Source organism: Gracilinanus agilis, chromosome 6 (assembly GCF_016433145.1).
Source record: "Gracilinanus agilis isolate LMUSP501 chromosome 6, AgileGrace, whole genome shotgun sequence".
NCBI lineage: Eukaryota > Metazoa > Chordata > Mammalia > Didelphimorphia > Didelphidae > Gracilinanus > Gracilinanus agilis.
In genome coordinates, this window is record NC_058135.1 from 226,497,095 (window position 1) to 226,510,214 (window position 13,120).

Consider the following 13,120-nt stretch of genomic DNA (forward strand, 5'->3'; position numbering starts at 1 on the left):
TTTTCAGGTAAAGAAATCAAAAGTATCAATAAGCACATGAGAAAGTGTTCCAAATCTCTAATAATTAGAGATATGCAAATCAAAACAACTCTGAGGTATCACCTCACACCTAGCAGATTGGCTAAAATGAAAGAAGGGGAGAGTAATGAATGTTGGAGGGGATGTGGCAAAATTGGGACATTAATGCATTGCTGGTGGAGCTGTGAACTGATCCAGCCATTCTGGCTGGCAATTTGGAATCATGCTCAAAGGGCTATAAAAGAATGCCTGCCCTTTGATCCAGCCATACCATTGCTGGGTTTGTACCCCAAAGAGATCATAGATAAACAGACTTGTACGAAAATATTTATAGCTGTGCTTTTTGTGGTGGCAACAAATTGGAAAAGGAGGGTATGTCCTTCAATTGGGGAATGGCTGAACAAACTGTGATATATGCGGGTGATGGAATACTATTGTGCTAAAAGGAATAATAAACTGGAGGAGTTCCAGGCAAACTGGAGAGACCTCCGGGAACTGATGCAGAGTGAAAGGAGCAGAGCCAGAAGAACATTGTACACAGAGACTGATATACTGTGGTAAAATCGAATGTAATGGACTTCTGTACCAGCAGCAATACAATGACACAGGACAACTCTGAGGTATTTATGGTAAAGATGCTACCCACATTCAGAGGAAGGACTGCAGGAGAGGAAAGATATAAGAAAAACAACTGCTTGAACGCATGGGTTGGGGTGGACATGATTGGGGATGTGGACTCGAAACTACCACACCAATGCAACCACCAACAATTTGGAAATAGGTCTTGATCAAGGACACATGGCAAAACTAGTGAAAATGTGCATCGGCCATGGGTGAGGGGAGTGCGGGGGGCGAAGGGGAAAGGAGGAGCATGAATCATGTAACCATGTTAAAAATGAATATTAATAAATGTTTGGGGAAAAAAATGAAAATAAAAAAAAGGGAGGGGATGGAAAAGGAAGTAAAATAAGGGTGACAATTAGGAGGACTGATTAAAAGCAAACCACTGGTTTAAACGGAAATTGCAAAAGAAGAAAGGGCAGAACTAGGAGAGGATATCAGAATGTTGCGGAATGCACAGGTGACAATCATAACTCTGAATGTGAATGGAATGGACTCACCCACAAAACAGAAGCAAATAGCAGAGAGGAGTAAAAACCAAAATCCTGCCATATGTGGTCCACAAGAAACACACATGAAGTAGGTAGACATACACAGAGTAAAGGTAAAAGGCTGGAGCAAAAACTATTGGGCTTCATCTGAGAAAAAGATGCAATCATGATATCTGACAAAGGCAAAGTAAAAATAGATCTGATTAAAAGAGATAGGGAAGGTAATTACATCCTGACAAAAGGCAGAATAGACCATGAGGAAATATCAGTACTCAACATGTATGCACCAAATGGTATAGCATCCAAATGTATAAAAGGAGAAACTGGAGAGTTCAAGGAGATAATAGGTCGTAAAACTATACTACTGGGAGACCTGAACCTTTCTCTATTGGGTCTAGATAAATCAAACCAAAAAATAAATAAGAAAGAGGTAAGAGAGGTGAATGAAATCTTAGAAAAATTAGAGTTAATAGATATGTGGAGAAAAATAAATAGGGACAAAAGGGAGTACACCTTCTTTTCAGCAGCACATGGTATATTCACAAAGATTGACCATGTACTTGGGCATAGAAGCATGTCAAACAAATGCAAAAAGCAGAAATAATAAATGTAACCTTCTCAGATCATAATGCAATAAAAATAATAATTAGTAAGGGTACGTAGATAGGCAAATCAAAAATTAATTGGAAATTAAATAATATGATTCTCCAAAATCAGTTAATTAAAGAAAAAATCATAGAAACAATTAGTAATTTCATTGAAAAGAATTACAATGATGAGACATCGTACCAAAATCTATGGGATCCAGCCGAAGCAGTACTCAGAGGAAAATTTATATCCTTGAGTGCATATATCAACAAATTAAGGAGGGAAAAGATCAATGAATTGGACATGGAAATAAAAAAACTAGAAAGCAAACAAATTAAAAATCCCCAGATGAAAACTAAATTAGAGATCCTAAAAATAAAAGGAGAAATTAATATAATCAAAAGTAAAAGAACAATTGATTTAATAAATAAGACTAGAAGGTGGTACTTTGAAAAAACAAATAAAATAGACAAAAATACTGGTCAATCTAATAAAAAAAAAGAAAGAATAAAACCAAATTAACAGCATCAAAGATGAAAAGGGAGACCTCACCTCTAATGAAGAGGAAATTATGGCAATCATTAAAAACTATTTTGCCCAACTATATGGCAATAAATATGGCCACCTAGGTGATATGAATGAATATTTGCAAAAATATAAATTACCTATATTAATAGAAGAACAAATAGAATACTTAAATAATCCTGTCTCAGAAAAAGAAATTGAAGAAACCATCAAAGAAAAAAATCTCTAGGACCAGATGGATTCACAAGTCAATTGTATCAAACATTCAAAGAACAACTGTTAAGATTAAAAATGATAAAGACTGATATAATAAGAGAAATTAGTAGTTTAATTAAAGCCATGGCCGTGTTGGTAAAATATATATGACCGCACCTGACTAACTTTTAAATTTACCACCAGAGCCCATCTTGTCCCTCTTGTACACCAGCCAGCCACTCTGCAAAACCCAGATAGAGGCTTCCTCTAGGCCCTCCTCTGAATTTAAATTGCCTCATACATGGTGACACTGGACATCCCCACGCCTTAAACTGGAAACGGAAACCCATAAGAATCACGGGAAATGTAGTCTCCAAAGTTCCCACGTGTCCATAGGGAGTCTGCTAGACACTTCCAAATAGCACTTCCCTCAATTCAAAACAAACATTTGCCCCTGAGATCTGGCAAAAAAAAAGTTGACCCTTTTTCTTCGCTGGATCTGTAAACATAGACAACTTCTAAATTTCAGGAATTTGAAGGATAAAAGAAATAGATGAAGAAATGGATAGAACTAGCCGCATTGACAAAAAACCAATTTGGGTGCAGTCCCCTATTGGCATATTAGTGTACATTCAAAACAATACATTCAACTCCCCATAGTTCAATCAACTGCACCCCAAAGTTCAATTTTGATCTTCATGGTCCAATGAAGGGTCTTTAGGCATCTTTTTGGTGCCTTCACCAAACAGGTCCGTCATCTGGATTCTGGGGAGATGGCAAAATCCTTATCCTGAAATTATTCTCAAAAGAATTTAAACTTAACATTATAGATTATAAAACATATTTCCTTCTAAGAATTATACATTTCCCCCTAAAATTACTCCTAAAAGAGTTAAATATACATATATTTTTACATTTTCTATTTTTTTTAAAAACACTTAATATACATCCCCTGAGGAAAATTCTAAACACACCTTTTTCTTTGAAAAGGGTACCTCAGTTCAGCTAAGGATGAGTGGCTGAGTCACAGGGGAACATGTGAATGAAATGTAAAATATGCAAAAAATATAGGGAAAATAAACTTGTAACATGCCTTTGAATCAAGGCCCAATGAAAGTGATTTAAGCAGTTTGCTAATACCCATTCAGGGCCAGGACTTAAGGGAAGTGTCTCTCTCTGATTTGATTTGCCATCAAGTTTTCAGAGAACGAGCCAATAATAACCAATCTTAAGTGCTGGACTAGGAATTTAAGTTGAGGGGACCCACGTCCTCTAAAGTTTTAGAAAAGACTGGGACTCCAGGACTCAAACCCCAACTTCAAACCCTAAAGGATTGGCATAGACTTCTGCAATCCATGCAGATACTTAGTCAAGTCTCTATGACCTTGTGCTTTCTTAGCACTATTAACTGCTCTTATGTTCCCTTCTCCTGGAATCAGACAGAAAGGCATTAAATCACAGTCTCATATTCTCAGTTTCAGGCTCTTTAAGTATTTGAATTAAGCTTATGTCACTGTAAAATAAAAAAAAAAGATAAATAATGATTATATATGTACTTCCAGTACAAGATGAGTAAAAGGAAAAATCAATTGCTCTAATTAAAAAAGTATGTTTTAAAAATCAAATATATATCTATAGCTTAGAAGTAGTGAAGGTTTTACCCAAAAATGAGATTCACTTTCTGTGAGTGTAAATGGGGTTTACAAAATAGTAGGTTCACAATGCACATTCAAATAAAGTACCATAATTTCTAATAACACGTTTTAAAACAATAAAATCATATACTTGTTATAGCTTTTAAATCTTGGCTAAGAGTTTCTCAACAAACTGTTACTGCTTTCATATCAAAATCTGATATTTAAAAAATCTTCTGGTCTTAATTATCCTCAAGAATTCTAGATCCTTCTGATAAAAGTATACAGGAACTTCTTGGCTTCCTGTTTTTTTTTTTAACCCTTGTACTTCGGTGTATTGTCTCATAGGTGGAAGAGTGGTAAGGGTGGGCAATGGGGGTCAAGTGACTTTGCCCAGGGTCACACAGCTGGGAAGTGGCTGAGGCCGGGTTTGAACCTAGGACCTCCCATCTCTAGGCCTGACTCTCACTCCACTGAGCTACCCAGCTGCCCCCGGCTTCCTGTTTTTAAAAAAAATCCCGGGTAGGAAATTTTCATGCTTCTACCCATTTAAGGCAATAATTTTTTTAATAAAATATATAAAACCTATCCTTTAAGACAACAGTTCTTTATGATCTAAAGTAAAAGTTAAAGACCTCCTGTAAAATTACAATTTAAATCTCAAGGCATGGAAACTTCCAAGGTTCTATACAATTACCAAAACAGAATAAAACTTAAAAGACATGTGCTCCTATAAGATGTTCATAGATGGTACATATAACCGCATTGTGTTGATACAGCAAATCAGGAAATACAATATGGAAAACCTCTTACCAGTTCTAATAGATTTTTCCATCATTATTTGGGAGTTACAATAAAATCATAAGCAGAAACTTCATTAGCTTAAAATGATTCAGTGCAACAGGAAAATCAACAAAATAAGCAAGATTAATTCACAAAACTAATCAGCAAAATACAGTAAGATACAGAGTCTCTTTAAAAGTCATTCAGTTCTGAAAGGTTCTAATTCAAAGTTCTTATAATCAGTCTCTGCTCTAAACATAAGGGGTTTTTTAAGTTCAAACTTCTAAGCAGGTACGGGGTGGATTTCTTCCCCTGATGTTCAGTTTTTAATCGCAAGAAAGTTTGAATAGGCCATGTGCCCAATGAAGAGTAATCACTAGTTCAAGGTTCATACACTAGCTTCCATGTGGGATCGTGGGCTCGGGGCTAGAGAAAAGCTTAGGTCAGTTTTGTAGAAAATCCCACATGTAGAAATTGTGGACAGGAGTTTCCCGTGGAGGGCAAGAATGGTCTTTCAGGTTAAGAGTCCTCTATAAGAGAATAGGGAGAAAGGGGGATACTTCCCAAATCTTTAGCAGCATCGGCAGAGCTGAAGCTGAAACGGCGGCGTTTGGCAAGTCAGGGCGGGGGGGTCGCTCGGAAATCTCAGAAATGGTCTGCAATGGCGGGCTTGAGATTCGGCAGAGAACAGAAGCAGCAGGAACATGAGGCAGCAGTGAGTCAGGAAAAGCGGCGAAGATCACAGGCACTCGGGCACTGGCAGGGCACCCAGAAGCCAGAAGTGGCTGCTCTGCCCTTCCAAGGTGGGTCGGTGTCAACTGGCTGGCTGATTCCCACCTGAGGCAAAAACATGCTATTGCTTTTAGCAAAAGCATGGCGAGCATTGCTGAAAAGTGCTGAGCAAGATGGCCAAAAGGCAGGCATGGCTCTAAATGCTCTCGTTAGGCTATCTGGAAAATTGAGAGTTCTTAATCCAAACTTTGTATGATTGCCATAATTGTTAAGATTAAAAATGATAAATGCTGATATAATAAGAGAAATAAGTAGTTTAATTAAAGCCATGGCCATGTTGGTAAAATATATATGACCTTGCCTGACTATCTTTTAAATTTACCACCGAAGCCCATCTTGTCCCTCTTGTACACCAGCCAGCCACTCTGAAAAACCCAGAAAGAGGCTTTCTCTAGGCCCTCCTCCGAATTTAAATTACCCCATACGTGGTGATGCTGGACGTCCCCACGCCTTAAACCGGAAACTGGAAACCTATAGGAATCATGGGAAATGTAATCTCAAAGTCCCCGCTTGTCCATAGGGAGTCTGCTAGACACTTCCAAATAGCACTTCCCTGAATTCAAAACAAACACAACTAATCCCAATACTATTTGACATAATAAGCAAAGAAGGAGTTCTACCAAATTCTTTTTATGATGCAAATGTGGTACTGATTCCAAAACCAGGTAGATCAAAAACAGAGAAAGAAAACTACTGGGGGCAGCTGGGTAGCTCAGTAGATTGAGAGCCAGGCCTAGAGATGGGAGGTCCTAGGTTCAAATTTGACCTCAGACACTTCCCAGCTGTGTGACCCTGGGCAAGTTACTTGACCCCCATTGCCTACCCTTACCACTCTTCTGCCTTGGAGCCAATACACAGTATTGACTCTAAGACAGAATGTAAGGGTTTAAAAAAACAAAAAACAAAACTACAGTCCAATCTCCTTAATGAACATAGAGGCAAAAAAAATCTTAAATAGAATACCAGCAAAAAGACTCTGGCAAGTGGTCATGAGAGTTCTTCATTATGATCATGTGGGATTTATACCAGGAATGCAAGGAGATTTCAATATTAGGAAAACCATTCACATAATTGACCATATCAACAAGCTAACCAACAAAAATCACATGATTATTTCAATAGTTGCAGAAAAAGCCTTTTATAAAATACAATGCTCATTTCTATTGAAAACACTAGAAAGTATAGGAATGGAAGGGCCTTTCCTAGAAATAATAAACATTAAATATCAAAACCCATCAGCAAGCATCATTTACAATGAGGATAAATTAGAAGCCTTCCCAATAAGATCAGGAGTGAAACAAGGATGCCCATTATTTAACATTGTACTAGAAACACTATTAGTAGCAATTAGAGAAGAAAAAGAAATTGAAGGTATTAAAATAGGCAATGAGGAGACCAACTATCACTCTTTACAGATAATATGATGGTCTACTTAAAGAATCCTAGAGAATCAACTAAAAAGCTAGGGGAAATAATCAACAACTTTAGCAAAGTTGCAGGATAAAAAATAAACCCACATAAATCATCAGCATTTCTTTATATTTCCAACACATCTCAGCAGCAAGAGTTAGAAAGAGAAATTCCATTTAAAATCACCCTAGAGGGACTTCTGGGTTAAGATGGTGGCAGAATAAAAAGCAGCTACTTAGCCTCTCCTAACACATAGGACTCCTCAAGGGGACATAAAAACAAATCCAGATGAACGAAGGGACCCCACAACAGGACGCAGCGTTGAAGGTACGTGGGTTCAGGGCATTTCCATGCTATAAAGGGGTGAAACAGCTCTCACTATAATGTGAGCTTAGCAACCCCCCACACCACCTACGGTGCCAAAGCCAGCGCAAAAGAGTTAGAGCAAGTTTGGGGCCCCCATTAAGTCATTGGCAGCTCCAGGGCCTGCTCCTAAGAGCAGCAAGACTTAAGACCCCAAGAGGCTAAAGAACATGTGGACTTTGAACACAGACCTTGAGCGCAGGCGCGGGTGGACGCAGGCGCAGACAAGGGTCTTGAGCACAGGCTTGGACCTTGAGTGGGGACCCAGTGCAGATGGGAGCACGATTGTGGAAGCAGCCACCTGAGTCTGTTAAAGGACCCTCAGTCAGAGGAGCAAGCAAGGGGACTACCAGGAGGCTGGACCCTGAGAACAACTAGACCTGAGACCTCAGGAGCCCATAGGGTGCAGACAGACTCTGAGTGTGAGGATAAAGGTAAGAAAGCGCTGGACTAACAATGGCAAGCCAGAATCAGAAACCCGAGAAGAGAAAGATCAACAAGAAGAAATCTTTAACCCTCGACAACTTTTACACAGAGAAAATCCAGACAACAGAGCAAACAGAAGAGGAGAACAAACAAACAATCACATCCAAACCTTCCCAAAATACTGAAAACTGGTCACAAGCTCTTGAAGAGTTCAAATCTGAGATGACGAAAAAGATGGAAAAGATTTGGCTAGAGAAGTGGGAAGTAGCTCAAAAGGAAATCAGGCAAGAAAATAACAGTTTAAAAGGCAAAATTTCACAACTGGAAAGTGAGGCAAGTAAATTGAAGACCAGAAATGACAAGATTGAAAAGGAAAGCCAAAAGATTATAGCCGAAAACCAGTCCCTAAAGGCTAGAATTGAGCAATTAGAAGCTAATGATCTCTCAACACAGCAAGAACAAATAAAATAAAGTAAAAAGACTGATAAAATAGAAGGAAACATGAAATATCTCAATAAGAAAGTGACAGACCAAGAAAACAGGTCTAGAAGAGACAATCTGAGAATCATTGGTCTTCCTGAAAAAGCAGAAATTAATAGAAATTTGGACGCCATACTAAAATAAATTATTCAGCAAAATTGCCCTGAAGTTCTACAACAAGAGGGCAATATAGACATTGAAAGGATCCATAGATCACCCTCTACACTAGACCCAGAAAAGACAACCCCCAGGAATATAATAGCCAAACTCAAGACCTTCCAAGTAAAAGAAAAAATCTTACAAGAAGCAAGAAAGAGACACTTCAAATATCAAGGAGCACCAATCAAGATCACACAGGATCTGGCAGCCTCCACACTAAAAGACCGCAAGGCTTGGAATATGATATTCAGAAAGGCAAGAGAACTGGGTCTACAACCACGGATCACCTACCCATCAAAACTGACTCTATACTTCCAGGGGAAAGTATGGGCATTCAAAAAGATAGAAGATTTCCAAGTATTTGCACAGGAAAGACCAGGACTAAATGGAAAGTTCGATATCCAACCACAAAAATCAAGAGAAACATGAAAAGGTAAATAATAATAAGAAACAGAGGGGAAAGAAAGAAAACTTTTATTTTTTAAATTTGCCTCTTTAAGGGCTTCATTAAGATCTAATCATTTGATTCCTATGTGGAGAAATGTTACGTTTAATTCTCTGTAGTGAACTTTGTAAGAGGGAAACTTAGGTATTTTATAGATATGTATTTAAAGTGTGGCCGCCAGGAATCAACAATTCAGGTTAATTCCGTAATTAAATCAGACCCAAGACAGCATCAGGTTAGGCAGTTTCTTTACAATTAGGAAGGTAAAGGTATAGGAATAAAGAGGAAGGGAGAGGCTAGTCCAGGCCTGCAGAGGCCTGGACAAGAGAGAAGGTTAAAAGGCTAAATAAATTAGGTTGCAAAGCCACAAGGCCTAGCAAACAGATAGGCTAGTGCCTACTTAAGGCAGAATTTGGAAGCGGCCCAGGTAGGCCAAGGAAGTCAGTCTAACTTACCCATGTGACAATACAGAGTGTAAGCGTTCTGTGGTCTCAGGAAATCCTTCAGCACCAAGTTCAAGGCGGAAACTGCCTCCACAGGAAGTAACCAACATACTTAAAGAGATAGTGTCTTTTGTCACTTCCCATGGGTCCACCTCTAATTCAAGTGGACAAATGGCAGTCTCTGCACTGATTTTGGACTGCCCAAAGGGCAGTCCCTTGTTCTTGATTTGTTACTTATTGTCACGTGTGGGTAACTTGTCCCCCCTCTCCATTAAGGGAGGTGATGATTACATAATTTCTATGCCTAGGATGAGTAGGGTTTTGACTATGAATCGGCTAGAGTTAATTCCATTTACACAACTCTAATCACCATTATAGTTTTCACTATTATAGTAATTAGAAGAATTATTCATAGGGAGAGGTCAGTGTACTATATGGTCCAACATGTTATGGGGGGCGGGAAAGAGGGGGGTGAATAGTAGAGGACACCAAGAGAAACTTGAATGAATAAGAAAAATAGGATATTCTATTACATACAAAGAGGGCATGGGAAGGGGAGGGGATGAATACTATTATAAGAAGGAGAGGAAGAGAGCATTAAAAGGTAATATTTAAACCTTACCCTCAGTGGAATTAACCTTGAGAGGGAAGAGTAGCTATATCTATTGGGTTATAGAACTCTATCTAACCCTACTGAGAAAGTCAGGGGACCTAGGGGAGTGGGGAGGTCAAAAAAGGGAGGGGAGAAAAAGGGGGAGGGAATTCATTAGGCCTTAAAAATAAAAAAGAAGGTAATAACAAGGGAGGGGGTAGAAATGGAAGTAAATCAAAGGAGGGGATAAGGGTTACTGGCTTAAAGCAAACCACTGGTTTAAAAGGAAATAGTGTAAGAAGAAGGGGAGAGGATACCAAAATATTGGGGAATACAGAACTGATAATTACAACTCTGAATGTGAATGGGATAAACTCGCCCATAAAACGGAAGCAAATAGCAGAGTGGATCAGAAACCAAAATCCTACCATATGTTGTCTACAAGAAACACATATTAGGTGGGTGGACATACACAGGTTTAAGGTAAAGGGTTTGAGCAAAATCTTTTGGTCTTCAAATGAGTAAAAGAAGGCAAGAGTGGCAATCATGATTTCTGACAAAGCCAAAGTAAAAATAAATATGATTTAAAAAGACAGGGAAGTTAATTATATCCTGATAAAAAGCAGTATAGACAATGAGGAAATAACAGTGCTCAATATGTATGCACCAAATGGCATAGCATCCAAATTCCTAAAGGAGAAACTGGCAGAGCTCAAGAAGGAAATAGACAGTAAAAGCATACTAGTGGGAGATCTAAATATTCCTCTTTCAGATCTAGATAAATAAAACCAAAAAATAAATAAGAAAGAGGTAAGAGAGATGAATGAAATCCTAGAAAAATTAGATTTAATAGATATGTGAAGAAAAATAAATAAGGACAAAAAGGAATACACCTTCTTTTCAGCCGCACATGGTAGTTCACAAAGATTGACCATGTAATAGGGCATAGAAACATTGCAAACAATTGCAAAAGAGGAGAAATAATAAATTTAATCTTCTCAGATCATAATACAATAAAAATAATAATTAGTAAGGGCACCTGGACAGGTAAATCAAAAACTAATTGGAAATTAAATAATATGATTCTCCAAAACCAGCTAGTCAAAGAAGAAATCATAGAAAAAACCAAACTCTGTGGGATGCAGCTAAGGCAGTACTCAGGGGGAATTTATATTCTTGAGTGCATATATTAACAAATCAGGGAGGGCAGAGATTAATGAATTGGGCATGCAACTTAAAAACTTGAAAGCAAGCAAATTAAAAATCCCAAGATGAAAACTAAATTAGAAATACTGAAAATCAAGGGAGAAATTAATAAAATAGAAAGTAAAAGAACTATTGAATTAATAAATAAGACTAGATGCTGGTATTTTGAGAAAACAGATAAAATAGACAAAGTACTGGTCAATCTAATAAAAAAAGGAAAGAAGAAAACCAAATTGACAGGATCAAAGATGAAAAGGGAGACCTCACCTCTAATGAAGAGGAAACTATTTTGCCCAATTATATGGCAATAAATGTAGCAATCTAGCTGATATGGATCAATACTTACAAAAATATAAATTGCCTAGATTAACAGCAGAAGAAATAGAATACCTAAATAATCCCATATCAGAAAAAGAAATTGAACAAACCATCAAAGAACTCCCTAAGAAAAAATCGCCAGGGCCTGATGGATTCACAAGTCAATTCTATCAAACGTTCAAAGAGTACCTAGTCCCAATACTATACAAATTATTTGATATAATTAGCAAAGAAGGAGTCCTACCAAGTTCCTTTTATGACACAAATATGGTACTGATTCCAAAGCCAGGTAGATCAAAAACAGAGAAAGAAAACTACAGAACAATTTCCCTAATGAACATAGACGCAAAAATCTTAAATAGAATACTAGCAAAGAGACTCCAGCAAGTGATCAAGAGGAATATCCACCATGATCAGGTATAAATCCCAGGAATGCAAGGATGGTTCAACATTAGGAAAACCATCCACATAATTGACCATATCAACAATCTAACAAACAAAAATCACATGATTATCTCAATCGATGCTGAAAAAGCCTTTGACAAAATACAGCATCCATTTCTGTTGAAAACACTGGAAAGTATAGGAATAGAAGGTCCTTTCCTAAAAATAATAAACAGTATATATCTTAAACCATCAACAAGCATCATATGCAATGGGGATAAATTAGAAGCCTTCCCAATAAGATCAGGAGAGAAAGAAGGATGCCCATTATCACCTCTGTCATTTAACATTGTACTAGAAATACTAGCAATAGCAATTAGAGAAGAAAAAGAAATTGAAGGTATCAAAATAGGCAATGAGGAGACTAAGCTATCACTCTTTGCAGATGATATGGTCTACTTAAAAAATCCTAGAGAATCAACTAAAAAGCTAGGGGAAATAATCAACAACTTTAGCAAAGTTGCAGGATACAAAATAAACCCACATAAATCATCAGCATTTCTATATATTTCCAACACATCAAAATGGTATGGTACTGGCTAAGAGACAGAAGGGAGGATCAGTGGAATCGACTTGGGGTAAGTGATGTCAGCAAGACAGTGTATGATAAACCTAAAGAGCCCAACTTTTGGGACAAAAATCCACTATTTGACAAAAACTGCTGGGAAATTTGGAAAACAATATGGGAGAAATTAGGTTTAAAACTACATCTCACATCCTACAAGATAAATTCAGAATGGGTGAGTGACTTGAATATAAAGAGGGAAACTATAAATAAATTAAGTCAACACAGAATAGTATACCTGTCAGATCTCTGGGAAAGGAAAGATTTTAAAACCAGGCAAGAGTTAGAGAAAATTACAAAATGTAAAATAAATAATTTTCATTATATTAAAAGGCTTTTGTACAAACAAAAACAATGCAACCAAAATCAGAAGGGAAACAACAAATTGGGAAAAAATCTTTATAACAAAAAACTCTGACAGGGGTCTAATTACTCAAATATACAAGGAGTTAAATCAATTGTATAAAAAATCAAGCCATTCCCCAATTGATAAATGGGCAAGGGACATGAATAGGCAATTTTCAGATAAAGAAATAAAAAGTATCAATAAGCACATGAGAAAGTGCTCTAAATCTCTAATAATTAGAGAAATGCAAATCAGAACAACTCTGAGGTATCACCT

The 13,120-nt window shown here is 37.4% G+C and overlaps 1 protein-coding gene across 1 annotated transcript in view; it reads left to right on the plus strand.

The window, feature by feature from the left end:
• Positions 1 to 13,120, plus strand: part of ATRN (attractin) — a 250,649-nt gene that overhangs the window by 182,243 nt on the left and 55,286 nt on the right. The gene's annotated exons all lie outside the window — the stretch shown is intronic.